Source organism: Megascapheus bottae, chromosome 8 (assembly GCF_031878675.1).
Source record: "Megascapheus bottae isolate mThoBot1 chromosome 8, mThoBot2.hap1, whole genome shotgun sequence".
NCBI lineage: Eukaryota > Metazoa > Chordata > Mammalia > Rodentia > Geomyidae > Megascapheus > Megascapheus bottae.
The window spans coordinates 59,674,318-59,684,203 of record NC_143516.1 but is presented as its reverse complement, the minus strand read 5'-3'; the positions used below and the strand labels follow the sequence as shown (position 1 = coordinate 59,684,203).

The 9,886-nt window shown below is 41.2% G+C and overlaps 1 pseudogene; it reads left to right on the top strand.

Moving 5' to 3' along the window:
* Nucleotides 1–6,032: 6,032 nt before the first annotated feature.
* LOC150060010 (small COPII coat GTPase SAR1A pseudogene) lies at nucleotides 6,033–6,592 on the top strand (annotated as a pseudogene).
* Nucleotides 6,593–9,886: the final 3,294 nt, after the last annotated feature.

Genomic DNA, 9,886 nt, shown 5'->3' with positions numbered 1-9,886 from the left:
GAGATTTGCAATAGAGCAAAACCTAGATACATAAGGCGATATAGTATGACGCTAAATGAAAGGACCTTCAGGATATAGAAACAAAAGCCATATAATGAGTGATTGTTATCCTTCATGTATTATGTTATGTCTCATCTCTTTTGCTGTCATTTTGTTATCTCATATTGTTACAGTATTTCACTTAGTTATCTGATATATTGTATATATGTGTATTTGATTATTTGAAGTCAGATAGGGAAGGGGGGAAATCAAGATGAGGGGCGGGAGTGAGGGGAGGGAAATGGGGACCAAGATATGAGAAAGGGTATCAATGTATATGAAGTAATGCACCCTCTAACTGGTGAACATAATGCAACCCTTCTATTAATTACAATAAAAGTGTATGGAAAAAAAGAATAATGTGTACCCACTACTTGATGAACGTAACTGTAACACCTCTATCAACTCAACAATATAATAATAATAATATTAATAATAATAATAATAATAAAGTGTTGGGCCAATTTGTCAACTTTATACTCTTTTCCACTTTTATTACATCATTGTAAAAGCTATATAGTCCACTAAAAATAGAATGTTAATAAAAAATTTACAGCTTAAATTATTTTACAATAAATCTTATTTTTCAAATATAAACCTATACAATATTTCGATTCTCATTTTTAATTTTAGCTAAATCTTTTTTATTATTATAATTTGGGAGTGAGTATACATTTTAAATATATTTCTAGTTATACATTTCCTAATTTAGGTGACACATATTTTTTGTTTTTGCCAGTGCTGGCCCTTGAACTCAGGGCCTGAGAACTGTCCTTGGGTTTTCTCATGGCTAGAACTCTACCATTTGAGCCTAAGCACCACTTCCAGCTTTCTTCTATGTGTGTCGTACAGAGATATTGAAAATAGATCTTTGTGCATGCTAAGCAAGCACTCTACCACTAGGCCAAACTCCAGGCCCCAGCATATACTTTTCGATAATGCTTCATTTGAAAGTTTATTTGCCTCATATCTGATAAAGCAAGTGACTTCCCTCTTATTTTTAAAATATATTTATAATAGAATTTGTAAATCATAGGTTAAATATTTCACTTTTCACAAGTGAACTTCCAAAATAATTGCCTTGCTTTAATTCTCGCTATTGGTTGTCAGTATCAAACTATGATTGGATTTTCTGACTTTTACTCTCAACAGCTTACAACAAGAAAAATTACTTGCTTATCAGTCAATGCCAGGGCTGCTTCTGCTTGGCTTTTCCCACTCCAAGCTGGAGTTCTTCCATTTGAGCCACGACTCAACTCCTGGCTCAAACACATATCTTTAAGAAGCTGTGCAAACGTGGTGCCCATTAACAAAAAGCAGTTATGAATACCATGGGTCTTTATCAATGTCACCTTTTCCAACACTCTGGGCCCCCTCTCCCAATCCACCATTTCCTCACTTTGGTCTTTTGGCTGGCAATTAGAGATAAGCGTCTCCTGGACTTTTCTGCTTTCACTAGCTTTGAGCCTTCACCCTCAGACCCTAACCTCTCGAGGAGCTAGGATTGTAGGCATGAGCCACCAGTGTCGAGCTCTTCACTGCTTCACTTTTTAGCATTCAAACAGATGTAAAAGGAGTTTTCAGTCTACCACCTCCAGTTCAGTGTCCAGGGTGCACTGATCAGTCGCCTTTCCATTCCTCCCCCATCTTCTCTGCTCCCTCACCTCCTCCTATTTTTGCCTCCTGGATCTCAAGGGATGTGGAGACCTCTTCTGTGTTTGCCCCTTCCCTTTCTCATTTGTCTACCCCTCACACAATGCCTCTTTCGGACCTATTCCGACTTTCTGATGCTCATGTTCCAAATTGAACTTTTTAATGTTCTGCTCCACGGAGGCTGAATCCTGCCATGGTCTTCTGCACTGAGATCCATGGTGCATGCATGGCCTCCTGTGTTTGTATGTGGAGAGCTTTTGGTTTTCAATTTCCACGCACATTACAGGTTCAGTGCCACCACATACATACATACATACATACATACATACATACATACATACATACATACATAAATAATTTAAAGATGACTTTATTGACACATAAATGTGCCTGCAACTCTCGCCTGCAACTCTCTTACTATTATCTGCATGCCATTAGCTAGGTGATCAGACTTGGATAATGAGTCAGCTCGTTACTTGGTCAACTTTCCAGTTGACTGTAGAAACGAGTAGATATACTGACTCAAACTGCTGGTACATATTATTATTATATTACTAAAATCTCGGTAGGTCAAGACAAGGCCAGGACAGGTAAGGTGAAAATAGGGTTTCCGGTTCCTCTGTCCTCTCTCAAGACTGCACTCTCTCCGGGCTCCTGGTCTGCACTGATGATGGCCGAGGAAGGCAAAGTCTGGGAAGGCAGTGATGAGCTCTCATATTTTCAAAGAAAACCTTGATGGGAAGCAAGCTGCCCTTGCCCAGAGGCTGGGCGACCTGCACCTGCTTCAGGAGGGCTTGGCGCTGGCACACAAGGAAGGAAATCCTGCAAGGAAGGCCCTGCCATCTTTCAGACAGAGACCCGGGCAGAAGCCGTGGCAGGAGGCCCAGGGCCCTGTGAGCGCGTCCTCCACTGGAATCATGGAGATCCCAAGGGCAGCAGGGTGGCTATTTTAGAGGCTGAGGGCTGAGGACAACAGTTCAAAGCCAGCCAGGGCACCGGAGTTGGTGGGACTCTTCCATTAAATAACAGAAGGACAGAGTACAGATGTGATTTCAGGTGTGGAGTGCCAGCCTCAGGTAGAAAGGCTAAAGGAAGTGTCCAGGACCAGAACACACCACACACACACACACACACACACACACACACACACACACCAAAACAAAACAAAAAACATTTTCCATTCAGAGATCAAGTTGCTCAGATAAGATAGACAAGATTAGTGCCCAAAGTTTATTGTGTAAAGGACCTGGGCCTCTTGCTGTGATGTTTAGATATTGTTGGGAGGCAACCCAGAATCCCAGACACAAATTAATCCAAAACCACCAGCAGGAGAAAAATAGACCCAAAGCCTCGGCAGAAGAGGCATCAAAGGAAAGAATACAGTAGCTCTTCATCCACAAGTTTGTGATTTGAGCTGCTATTCAACTGAGGGCCTAGGCTGTGTCCCTGAGCTTTATTGCAGGCACTCTACCACTTGAACAACAGCTTCACTTCCAGATCTAGGCTATTTTCTTGAAGATAAGAAACTTAGGAATTTTCTTGACCAGGCTGGCTTTAAACTGTGATTCTCAGATCTCAGGCTCCTGAGTAGCTAGGGTAGAGGCATAAGCAACAGTGCCCAGCTCCATGCAGGGAATTTGAAAGCATCAAAACCTCCTGTCCAAGGAGACTCTGAGCAGTTTGAAAGGAAGCTTCATGATGCTAAACCATGCATACTGACAATCACACATTGTCTGTCCTGGAGAGCAAAAGCTGAGGTTTCTAAATATCATACACACACACACACACACACACACACACACACACACACACACACACACACACGCACACACACACTAGCAGCAAGTATTTTCACACTGAAGTGAAGGAATGCCAAAGAATCATCTGAGCAGGGTTGCTATATTAGTGGCCACAGAGTGAGTTTCAGAAGTGTGAACGGAAAGGTGAGCTTCCAGTCAGACAGGAACCTCAAGAAAGCCATTGGGGGACGGGCTTCAATGTCAGTGAGGGCAGGAGTCCTGGGAGGATCTGATGAAGGGGAGAAAGTTAATGAGGGGAAATCAATGTGCTGTGCAATATCAGAGAGGGAAGAGCGAGGGGTCTGGCTGGGCCTGATATGCATGGCAGGGAGGCAGGGTCATTTCTGGGATTGGACGTGCTGGAGGACCAAGATTGAGAAGAGGGAGAGATAATGAGGTGGATAAATTGAAGCAATTCTCTTTCAAGAGAGAACTTAGCTGAAATGTAATTTGGGAATTGCAAAGTGTGTGAAATGGTGGCTAGTAGGGAGAGAAGATGCCAGGGAGAGAGGAGAGTTCGGAGGAGGAGGGAAGTCACCCGTCCCGTGCCCGGCAGTGGCAGCTGCTCCCTGGGCTGCTGGCTGCTTGGCTTCATTTGGTGTCTTCAGAGGGCCTGGTTTCCAGGGGTTCTTCTCCATTTAGGATTGAGACCCACCCATGTAGACCAGCTCCTAAAGGCACAGAGGCCTGTGGATACTTCAGTGCCCTCTGGAGACTGAGAAGCAGCAGGCAAGGCCCCAGGGACAGCCACGGCGTCCTTGCTTCTACCACTGCACAACCATCTCAAGGACCAAACCAGAATCTTTTAGTGCGATGTGGAAACCAGATTGCAGTGGGTGGAAAGAGAAAATACCAGAGAAGCACAGACAGGAAATATGCTCTCATGTTTAAAAAAAATCACACACACACACACACACACACACACACACACACACACGTGCACTTGTTCTCTGGAAAGAAACCCAGGTGGACAAAGTGATGAAAATTTATGTTTCATAAAAATGTGTCTGTTGCTTTCTTGGTACAATTAATTGTATACTATTTTTATTTACCCATGAAGATAAGAAGTAGCAAGTAATACATAAAATGTCTATTGCGTTATAATGATATTACTGAGATATTTTCCCCTCGAAATCTATTGACATCCATTCTGGACAACAAAAGCAATTTAGGGTGTACGTGAATGTGTGTAACACACTACTGCTAAATAGATGCAGTCTTACGGCTATTCTACACTGGTTAAAGTGTTTCAAATATTATATTGATGGCAGCATTGGGATCTGAACTCGGATTCTCCAACTTGCTTTGGGGGGTGCTCTACCGCATGAGTCCAGCCTCAGGTGTATTTGTGCTGCTTATTTGAAGATGGAGTGTAGTGAACTGTTCTAGCAGAACAGTCATTGAAGCATGGTTCTCCTACCATCTGCCTCTGAGCAACTGGGACAGTAGGTGTGAGCCACTGGAGTCCATAATGAATTTGCCCATGAGGAATTCACATGGGTGTACATTCCAGAGTGAATGCCTCTGTGAGTGCTCCCAGAGCCTCAGAAAGGGCCACCACAATCCCCAGTCATTTCCAATCTTGAGCAAAGTTGTAGGTCTTGTCCAGATCCCAGTGTGTTTTCAGTCCCTACCAGCACCCTCTCAGGACACCTGGGGACCGCCCAGGCCAGCCCTGCCACCATCGACCCATCCTCTCTAGATGCTGTCATGCTGTTATGAAGCTCTCCTGCTCTTCTAAGGAGGGTATAAAAACAGAGGCTTACCCTATCTCTTCTGGTTGGGTTTATTGACACAACTGTTTATAATTATATAATAAAAACAAAAATTGGGGAAAAGTGCTAAACCATGTAAGATGCCAGTCAACTAGACTCATGGCATGTAAATTAAACAGGGCTATCCTATTAGGATGAAGCCTGTGGCTGCCCACTAGGCCCTGGGGGAACCAAAAGAAACCCAGGTGTCCAGGTCCTGGCCCTGAGGATTCTCTATAAATAATCCCTCAATCACCCTAGTCAGCTCAAAACTTAAAAAAAAAAGAAAGAAAAGAAAAGAAATTCATTAAAGACCACAGGTTAGTCACAGAGTCTACCCACGAGTTCTCTTTTCCAAGAAGATAAGCCACTAGAGTGGAATTCCAGAGAGATCACTGATTATTCCTTTATTTATAATTAAGCAGTTATACAAAGAGGTTACAATCCCCTAAGTCAGGTTCTGAACACAATGCTTCTGTCTCAGTGTCACTCCTTGCATCTTCCTCCCAATTTAAGATGATCTGACTTCTCTACTCCAAGGTCCCTGCCTTGTCATGCAAACTCTTTTCCTGGAACCCCCTCCCCCTCCAACACTTGTTCAATTGTTGTGGCCTACTGTGAAGGACCTCTCAGCCTCTCCCAATGCTTCTGACTGTGTGGGGCAGGGAATGGAGCCTCTGCTCTTCTTGTAGAATAAGATTTCTTCTCCACCTGGAGGCTGCTCTTCTGTGCACTGAGCCATCGACTGACAGCAGAGGAGACCCTCCAGCCGTAATAAGCATTAATAATGTCTCTCATGTTTCATTGGATCTACAATGGCTTCAGCAGAGTGCTTCAGTTCTTAGGACTCTACAAGAAAATCTGGGAAACCTGCATTTTTGGGCTTGGAAATGCAGGCAAAACTATACTTCTTCGCATGCTTAAAGATGATAGCTGGGCCAGAATGTTCCAGCACTACACCCAACATCAGAAGAACTGACAATTGCTGCAACAACATTCACAACTTCGATCTTGGTGGGAACGAGCAAGCACATCGGCTTTGGAAAAATCAACTTCCAGCAATTAATGGGATTGTCTTTCTGGTAGACTATGCAAATCATTCTTGGTTTATGGAATCCAAAGTTGAGCTTATATTTTAACGACAGATGAAACAATATCTAGCACGCCAATCCTTATCTTGGTAAACACAATTGACGGATCAGATGCTATCAGTGAAGAAAATCTCCATGAGATATTTGGACTTTATATAGATAGGCCACAAGCAAGGGGCTGAGTGTTCACATGCAGTGGGCTCAAGAGGCAAAGCCATAAGAGGGTTTCCACTGGCTTTTCCAGTTCATTGACTGATATTTGGACAATGAAAATGAAAGAGTTTTATTTTTTTAAAAAAAGATTTCTTCCCCAAGAGATACTGCTTTTCCCACTGATTATTCCCTGTGAGTTTATGTAAAATGTGGAATAAATACAAACAGGTATTAAAGTGCAGAAATGTAAATGCCAGCCTACACAGAGGGAGATTTATTTATTTATTCCAACTTTTACTATATAGTATAAAATAGTCTCTTCTTTACTTGCATTTTTGCCAGTCCTGAGGTTTGAACTCAGGGCCTGAAAACTGTCATTGGGCCTTGTCAAGGCTAGAATGCTACCATTTGAGACACAGAACCACTTCTGGATTTTTTTAAGGAATCAACACTGGTCTTCATGCATGTTAGGCAAGCACCCTCCCACTAAGCCAAAAACCCAGCCCCTTTACTTTCATTTTTATTTGTACCTCCCAGGAAAGAAAAATAATTTCTACTCCTACTTCACCTGTTTAAAATCATTTTTATTGGCATTTATGGAGGAAGTATTTGAACTCAGAGCCTCTCACATTCTAGGCAGGTGCTTTCCTACTTGAGGTGTGCCTTTATTCCCTCAGTGGTACCCCAGTATAACACTACAAGGCAGACTGATCATTAGCTGTTGTGCATTCTTTCACTCACCATTATTAAGATGATCATTTGTCTCACATTACTCATCAATAAATTATAACTTTCATGAATATGTCTCTGTGGCATATGAGTGGTTCAAACCTATAATCTAAGCCACTCAGGAGCTTTAAAACTTGTCACTGACTTAGAAATTACTGGAAAAGTCAGTATAGCTTAAGAGTTATTATAAGTGGTGAAATGATTCATTTGTTCATATTTCTGGGAGCCTAACATAGTTTTGATTCTAGAACTCCTCGGTGACAGCCATGGCTCTTTAGCATATATTAGAAAGTGACAGCTCATTAGCACCTAATTAGGAATGTTGATAGCTGTGAGACAGAAATGCATATTGCACAGCAGACTCTGAATTCTGGAACGCACTGAAATTGGGGGAGATTCTGCATTTCAGGAGGGAAAATGTCTGCCTTGCCAGTAATGGAAATGCACAAACTCCAGTGGCTCAGAGAAAAAAAAGTATAGCAAATTTGAGCACATGTTAAGACATGCTATATCGTTTTTCTTTTTGTGATTGCCAGTTCATATCAGTGACCGGTTAATCTCCAATTCCCTTCACAATTCATAGACTTATCATTCATTCACAATTTATAAAAACTTTGGAAACTAGTTATAATTGTTTGTGTTAACAGACATGTGCAGGAAGATACATTGAAAAACATGTACTTGGAAAAACAATTCTAAAATTTAAGAGAGACATGATTCTAATTTCATTTTAAATTAGGAAATTTGAGCAAAACTTTAGACTGGAGGCAGGAAAAGAACATTCTAAGGACAAAATGGATTTTCCAGTCGGGTAAAGTAGATATTTTTTATGGAAATAGATACCCCCAAATCATGAACTGATCCTTAAAATATGATAGGTAGATAGTATTTTATCCATCCAAAATAATAATAATTGACTTTCAGGGAAATGGATAAACCTGAAATAATTATTTTTACATATGGGCAACAATTATTTTTTCATACTTTTAGGTCTCAAATATATTGAAAACAAATACAAGACCATATGCACAGCTACACAAACAAGTGGATTAGCGTAAGACACTCTCAGACCAGGATTCTCATGGTGTGAGTCCTTGGAAAGTCCTTGGTTAACAAAATGAATACCAGGATGCAGAAATGTGTGTTCTCAGGGCGGCTGGAGAAGCCATGGAATGAACCTGAGGATTGGAGAGACGACAGGAAAGCCCAGTAGTGACACCCAGCATATGAGTGAGCATGGACTCAGGTCATCCAAGGGGGACAGGGTTGGGAGAGATAGGGCCGAGGGTGGAAGGGTGACATGGATCAAGATACATCATGCATCATCATAAAATGACATCTTGAATTACAACAGATTAATGATAATGAAAATCAGTACAATAATTTTGAAATAAAAGGTTACATGCCATTAAAAGAGCAATCAAAATCAGAAGATAGAAAGTTGTTTAGTCATGAAGAAATGTAATGTATAGTCTATACAGTTTCCAAAATCAGAACCATTCTTCTTCATTGTTTGATTCTAACTGTGGTTCTGGCTGGATTATGTATTAGGAACTTTCAAGACATTGATACATTGACTCTCACTGAATGAGCATGAGTTCCTATTGCACTCTAGAATTGTGTATTAGAGCTCTATCACATACAAGTCAATCACAATGAGAAGAAGATTCTCTAGTTAGATGAACATGGACATCGATTTGAGTCAGCAAAGAGGCCACACGGATGCGAGTCCTGACCCTGTCCTTTCATTACTCCCCCATCGAGTAAACGGAAGCTTAAATTGCCATCTTCAGAGTTTAATTTATTTTCTTAGTCAAGCAGTTAAGCACATTTATAGAGCTGGCTCGTTCTAGGGAGGAAAAATGCTGAGTGAAGCACCAGTTAGAGAGGATGGAAAGGGAATGTGAAGCTCCATTTAAAATGTTAATGCAAGGTTACTCAAAATGCAGGCAGTCACTACTCAATAAACTTTTACCTTTTGGGGTGCTGATAGATTAATCTACTTTTAGCCAGTTTCTAGTTCCTCCTTTCTTCACTTAGTAATTCAGGCACACATTTATAGCCTTATTTATTTAAAGTGCAATGTCAAATAAACGTGCCATATTCATTCTCTCTCCTCTCTTCCCCCTTCCTCTCCCACCCCCCATATGTGAGTCAGCACTGGGACTTGAACTCAAGTTCTGATACAGAGTGGATCTATATCTCTTGAGCCACAGCTCCATTCCAGCTTTTTGTTGACTAATTGCAGATAAGATTCTAAATAGCTTTCTAGGCCCATCTGTCTTTGAACTGAAGTTCTCAGCCTCCTGGGGTGAGCCACTTGTGCCTGGCTTCTATTAATTGTATCTATTTATTAAATAATCCATATCTTCAACTCTATAATCTTATTTAGATTTAACTGCAATATTGTCTAGAGATGTTATTTTCTTGGCCTCCATGAAGATGTCACTGTTAATTTAATCAACATAGCTATGTGTTTATATTATACCATACACACACGTGTATATTTAAAATCTATAAAACTGATTCTTAATTTGAAATGTCCTTATAGATCATGCAATTCAAAGTCTAAGCCTGGGCAGGCCTCCCCTGCCACAGCCTGGGAAATGGTGTTTGGAGAATCATCAGAATAGGAAACTTATAGACCCTTCAATGCATCAGAATTCTG